The sequence below is a fragment of the Streptopelia decaocto genome, assembly GCF_964273445.1.
Source record: "Streptopelia decaocto genome assembly, chromosome: Z".
Taxonomy (NCBI): domain Eukaryota; kingdom Metazoa; phylum Chordata; class Aves; order Columbiformes; family Columbidae; genus Streptopelia; species Streptopelia decaocto.
In genome coordinates this window covers 16,382,569-16,389,312 of record NC_138657.1, presented here as the reverse complement: position 1 = coordinate 16,389,312, position 6,744 = coordinate 16,382,569, and the positions used below count along the sequence as shown (strand labels likewise).

The 6,744-nt window shown below is 40.1% G+C and overlaps 1 long non-coding RNA gene across 1 annotated transcript; it reads right to left on the bottom strand.

Moving 5' to 3' along the window:
• Positions 1 to 2,204: 2,204 nt before the first annotated feature.
• LOC309451779 lies at positions 2,205 to 6,424 on the bottom strand. Its single transcript, XR_014186316.1, has 3 exons — positions 6,228 to 6,424; positions 5,969 to 6,017; positions 2,205 to 4,970 (listed from the first exon to the last, which is right to left on the bottom strand). It is a non-coding gene; the product is annotated as an uncharacterized lncRNA (long non-coding RNA).
• Between the last annotated feature and the right edge of the window lie 320 nt (positions 6,425 to 6,744).

Here is a 6,744-nt window from a genome sequence, read left to right as displayed (position 1 = left end):
GGCAACAAGACATATAAAACTTCTCTTTTTCAGGTAACATACATGGATCTAATTTTTAATTTATGTTTAAAACTGGATTATGAACTAGAAAGTGACATATACATCAAGGCTGTGTTGTTGCACAGGCTCCATTAGCAAAGAAGCTGCTCATACAAGGAAAAGGAAATATTCCACTGCTAGAATTAAATCACATTGCTGAAGCACGTAAGCTGTACCTGCAATGGACTCACAGTGAAGAGCAGTATGAGCTTGATTTGGCACGTGTAGCCAGATGTAAGCCATAAGGACCAGCTTAGAATGAAGCATTAAATGCCCATATGCCCATTCACCTCTGCCAGGGACCTGCCAGACCAGGGGTTTAACTGCAGAGAAATGGGACTGCAAGCCCACTTAATGGGAGCAGGCAGAGGCACGAAGGAGGTGAAGCTCTGGCCCCACTCCCGTTACTCACCGTCCACAGCAGGACTGCGTGGGATGGGCATGTACCAACTGCAGGATGTGCTGGGCCAGCAGTGAGAACCTGCCCGCCCGCGGCCAGGAGGAAGTGGGGAGGCAACCTGCGTCAGAGCCTCTGAGTCACCCTGCTCCCGGGACAGGCCCCTGCGGCGCAGCTCACATTCACCCGGACATAACTCTTAGTCATCAAAGTCATACAGGAGTGATGCCTGAGCAGAGCCAAGGAAGGCACCTGAAGTGAAGCAGCAGTCAGAGTGGATTCTTGGCTAAACAAAATGCGGCTGGGGTTCGAAAAACTACACCTCAACATAAACCAGAGGAAAATTTATGCCAGTCTTTTTCATTCTTCCTTTTTTAATATTTGTGTGATGGATGTAGAGGTAAGTTAATGTGCTTTGTTAAAAAAAATGCTGGAAGTAGAAGCATGTGGTAGGTAAGCAAGTTCCAGCAGAGCCGCAAGAAGAGGTACCTTGTACTATAGCTACCTAGATCAATTGTATAAGCACTTCTATGCACAGGTGATACAGATGCACTCACGTACTTCATACACAAAAACTAACTGGTATGGGGGCAGTATTAGGGAGACGCACACACTTCTAATTCTAGCAGACCAGTGCAGATGTTAATTCATATAATGTTCATCTTTTGTAATCACTTCCTACATGATCTGAGGTTGCCTTTCCTCTGTGGCCTCAGTGAAGATAATGGGGACTTTGAGGACATATAATGCTTAATTGCAGTATGGATTTTATTTTCTGAAGTAACTTGTGCTAGTAATGTCAAATGTCAAGGTCCTGGACCTGACTATCTTATCTTGTAGTAGTTTGTATACCTGATCTCATACAGTGTGCGTTTCTTTGCATGAAAGCTTTCTAAAATACTACATCGGTAAATTATCTGTAAGCTGAAAAATTCTCCTCCTCTCACCTGCATTTGGCAGAGTTCCTCTTTCTGTGTACTGTGCAATCTTTACCTCATTAAGGCTATTTAGTGCTCAAGGAACACATCACAGCTTTGAAACTGATGTGGTTGGCTTCTTGATAGTTCCTCCTCGAGAAAAAGGGAAGGGATTTTCTGGTGCTTTTGTGTTGCTAAAATGGTCCCTTGAAGATACTTCCACTTATTGCAAATGTTGGAAAAGCCAACTGTTCATTTTGCAAATGAATGGACCAATGTAAAGTGTTACAGTTCCGTAGCAGCGTCAATGTAAAGAGAGACATCTTCGCTTCAGCTGTTGATAAGGGTTGCTTGAACTTCATTAGTTAGCCTTTTTGCTGGCATGCTTTTGAGAGTTCACAGACCTTTCTGCTCCACAAGAGAGCTGTAGAAGCACTAAACTCTAGGTCGTGGATTGTAATAAACAGTTGGAAACTTAGGCTTCCAAATATTCCCGAACATGACGTTTGGATGCTTCCATGCAGTAGTCTCGCAGTTTATACTTAATATATATTTGTCTGCACACCAAACACAGACATTCATTTTTCTCTGAAGTCAGCTGAAATCTTAAATTACTACTTTGGGGACAGGATCCAACAAATTGTTTCCAGTTTACAGGAGAAAACATAAAATTTACATGGAATGTGCAAGAGAAAGCTATTTTCATGGTATGATCACATGGTAAACATAGGCTTCCTCTTTGGGTCAAGTCTTGGCTGATACAGAAGGACACAGAGGACACTCTTGCTTGAACTCCATCACTATTGAAATTTATTTTGTGAATTTGTAGGACAGAAATAACAAAGTCTACAAGCAGTACAGTGTAATGGGAGCTCTGGACACCGAGTTCTGCACCAACAAATGCAGAAGGTAAATTTGACATGACCGAGCCTTTATTTTCCCCTCTTTTCAATCCCAATGTTGTTTCTTTGAAGTAACATTAGCTAAAGCAACTCAAAGCTCAGCTACGTGCACACAGCACTTTTATTTCTTTACAGTAACTTTTGTTGTAATAAAAAAATAATAAGACCTTTTACCTTGATACAGTGCTTTTCATCTTCAAAGCACTTTCACAAAAACAACCTAGCTAATCTGAGCACCCCTTTAAACATAGTTAAGGTTGATTATCATTAGGATCATGACATTACAGGAGGGACAGAATTTAAATTACTTCAATACACAAAAGTATCTGATGTCAGAAAAGGGATTAAAACTCAAGGGTCACTATGTCCTAATTATCTGACCACATTAGACTCTCTTCTCCCAACCCTGATTTACACCGTGAAGAATTACCGTCTTACACATAGACTGTTTTCTATATTTAACTAAATAATATACTCTTTGTGTAATTAAGGTGCTTCTTATACAAGCAAGAACATTTCAGTTCATTTGGCCAAAATTTCAGAACTCTGCCAGGCACATAATCAAAACTGTTAGATAGTTGTGGGGACCTTGAATTTTCTGACCTTACCATCAGTACTTCTAAGGACAGGGTCTTCACCTATTGACTACATAAGGACTTTTCACAAAGCGTGTCTTGACACATAAAAAAATTACACTTTACATTCGAGTTTGAAGAGCTTTAATCTGGTGCATAAATGATTTATTTTCATTTTAAGGTTCTTTTGTATTTTTGAGTAGTGCAAGGTGTAAATGAAACTTAGTTCTTGTGCATTATTTAACTTACACCAAGGACACACTGCCCATAAGACACCTGAAATACTAAGAAATCAAAGCAGGAAAACTCCAAGTCACTGTGCATTTATTTTATTTTCAAAATAGTGAAATGAAACTCCACCAAATGACTCCTTTTTATTCAGGTAAATGGATCTACATTCCACTCTTTAGAATACGAAGTACAAAGTGACCGTCTGGGAAAACACAAAGGTACCATTTTATTTCAAGGTTTTCTATAATGTCATAAATGGGATTGTGAGCTGAAATTGCAGCCTCTCTAGTAATTGTGTAACTTGTGCCTTTTTAATAGTGTACAAAGTTAAAATGTGAAAATCCATGTTCAGCATGTTTTCCTGAATATTATGGTGGTGGTTTTGGTGGGGTGGTGTTTGATTGCCTGCTTCCAATTACAAATGGCTGCTACAGAAAGCTGACTGCTCACAATGATAGATGCCGTGTTAAGAATTTCTAGATTACAGTTTCCTGTTGAACAGTCACTAAACCAGATTCCATCTCTCAGACCTATAACAGGATTTTAATTTTGAGCTACTCAAAATGGAGTTACCAAAAGCATATTGTCTACATAAATGAAATAATTTTAAAATGTGTATCTAACTAAGCACTATTTCTTACTTGTTACTGAATAGTTACATTCTCTTGAAGGTTTAAATCCATGTATGGCTTGACCTAACTTATATGTCGGTGGGAGTAATCAGAATTCACTAGCTGTTGATGTACAATGAGCTCACTCAAGTGCAAAATTTCATATTGATACAGGTTTTCCTTACTAGTTAGCTGCTAAATTTAAATTAGCATGGTATTAAATTTCAAAAGGTATTTAGTATGTCTGCAAGAATACAATTTCTCAGATCTTTTTTCTGATTCTGAATATAAACAGTCCACCCACTGTCTGAAATGTGCCAAAACAGTGGCTCAGACTAAACTTCAGAAACTGCATCTAATGAAGCTTCTTTTGAGCTTCCAGCTCAACATTTCTTGAGGTATTTATGTCATTAACAATTCACTATGAACAGGCTTTTCTGCTTGCTGTGTTCAGATTTATCCTGGACATACATAGAGCTTTATATAGAGTAATACTCCTACAAAATACATACAGTATAGAAAGTCCACAAGCATGAAGCTGGAAAGCTGGCTCCTCTCTGGACAGCTACAGTTTCAAACTCCCACGGGAACAGCCTGTCCAGGAACAGCTAGCACAGGTTTAAATGGGAGTAAGAAAGGACTCTTTTAACTCCTGGCCACTGAGAGTTCAAATACTGAATATTTTCAATGAGCTCTCATATTAAAAACAAAGCAAAAAGTAGAACCAGAAAAGCAAACAGATTACACATTATTGTGGTAAAAGATGAATACTGCAACAGAACTGTCACACCTTTTTATAAGCAATTCAATGGAGGAAAATCATAGTAGAATTAAACAGAGGGAATTGGCAAAAATTAGTTACTCAAAGATTCTATGCACTGGAAGTGGAACATACACCTTCAACAGAAAGGCCAACCTAGAATGAGAAAAGTAAAGTAAATTTCAGCCTTCATCTGGTATTACGGCTACACTGCACCACACTGGAGAAGTTAACACATAACTTCACCCATGTCCTTCTTTCTCCTTTTATTAAACCATGGTTTTCCAAAATGCATGTCTCATCAGTATAGTCTCACATTTTGAACTGCAGTAAGAAGTCTTCAGCCCCTGTTACAAACATCCCAGCTTTGTATGAAGATTTCTCACATGCACTGAAGACAAGAGGACAAAGTGTTTAAAACTGCACAGAGAGCAAATTCCAGCTGAAACACAAGTTGCGCATTAGCTGCTACTGCCTTGTCAGTATCCTTTTTCTGGTATAGAATGAACTGCCGCACAGATCTCAGCAGATTTTTCAGCTGCAACAAAATGTAGGACATGCGTTCAGTGAGGAATCGGAGTCTGCATTTACTAGCAGGTATGTGACATTTTTAACAGAGAGGTAGCACCAAGTGGCACGTGAGAATGGCACGTCTGTATGGCTGAGGTCTCTCCGATACATAAAGTTGCTTTAAAGAAAAGCTACTACAAATATTTTTGAAAATAAGTAGTTCCAATTAACTAAATACTGGCTATTTTTGAAAGCTCTACAGCTGATATTAATATCTATAGTAATAAATACATAAATATAACAAAACTATTCATGTTTCTCAACATGTTAGATGTTATTATGTTAAAACAAGTGTTCTAATTAAATGTATGGGATGTGGCAACAAGAAAAATATCATTAAGAGGAAAACTGTAATTATTAATACATGATGATACAGCGTTTCATATCACTTAAAGCTATATTTAGTTTGGTGAGCTAAATATACGCACTTTCTATGTATGTGTACTTCAAAAAGAAAATGAACTCTTTTTTTTTTTTTCTAAAACATGCTCCAGTTTGTTCTTAGAATAATTTTTGAATATTGAAAAGAACACATGTAATTTAAACCACATTAAAACTCTTCTTGTTAGATACAAATACTATAAATTGGGAACTTTCACATGGGTTAGAGCTGGAATTTTTGTCTCGTTTTGCCATTTCTTGCAATTCAGGACTAAGCACTTTCTGCTTCATGTCACTATTTTATAGGGTGATCCAGGGATTCTGCCGTGTTTAGTTCCACCCTCTGTTGAAAAACTGATGAATTCTGGGGTATGTTAAGTAAACCACAGCGTCTCTACAAATACAGTAAGTAGGTGGTCCGGCTGAAATATGGACCATCTGAAAGTTACTTTGCGGAGAGACCAAGCCAATACTTGGCACTAGCACATGCTTACGCATTTAAGTAGGCAAATTATTTGTATTATACCACAACATTTGTGGAATACTTTTTTCCGGAACTGCAACATGACTAAGAAAATGACTTACACGCCACCAGCTGCAGCATCACTCTGTTGCACACAGCCAGCAAAGAGTCCTGGAAAGTCACATGTAAACATGCAGATCAGAAGTATTAAAAATAAAGCAGGATGGGTACCCTGGCTGCGATTTCAAAAGGTATTTAAACATAGCAGCATTCTCATTGATTTAACAAAAGCACTTCCAAGACTAAAGGTTTTGAAAAAGTATCAAAACCTTCACTGGGGATACAGTTCAAGGACGTAAAAACATTTCAGGGCTTACGGACCAGATGACAGGGATGTTCCAAAATCATGCTGGAGACGTTCTGATGAAGCCACTGGTGACGTGCAGGAACAGCATATTAACAGAAATACTCAGAAATAACGGGGTGGCAATATCCACTTCGGGAGAGGAGGTATCCTGTGGGGGAGAAAAAAAAAAAAAGTGGAAAAAAAAAAAGCAGTTATGCTGTGACACAAAATCGCGATAAACCAGGTTCTACTCCAAGAAGCTGTTCGGCATCGTGTGTTTCTAACCGCTGAAGAACCCCAGCCGTGTGACAAAACAGCTGCCACCGGGCTCGCACCCGCACACCGGTCTCTCAGGCCCGGGGAGCGGAGTCCTCGGGCACCCCGGCCTCTCCCACCGGGACCGCAGAGCTGCCGCGCTGCCGGGCCCGCCCTGCGCGCCCTCGGGCCGGTCTCGGCGGAGAGACCCGCTCAGCGCGGGCGGGCGCTGCCCCCTAGCGAGCGGCGCCAGACGAGGCCCGGCCGGGCCCCGCTCTGCGGTGCCGGGAAGCGGGA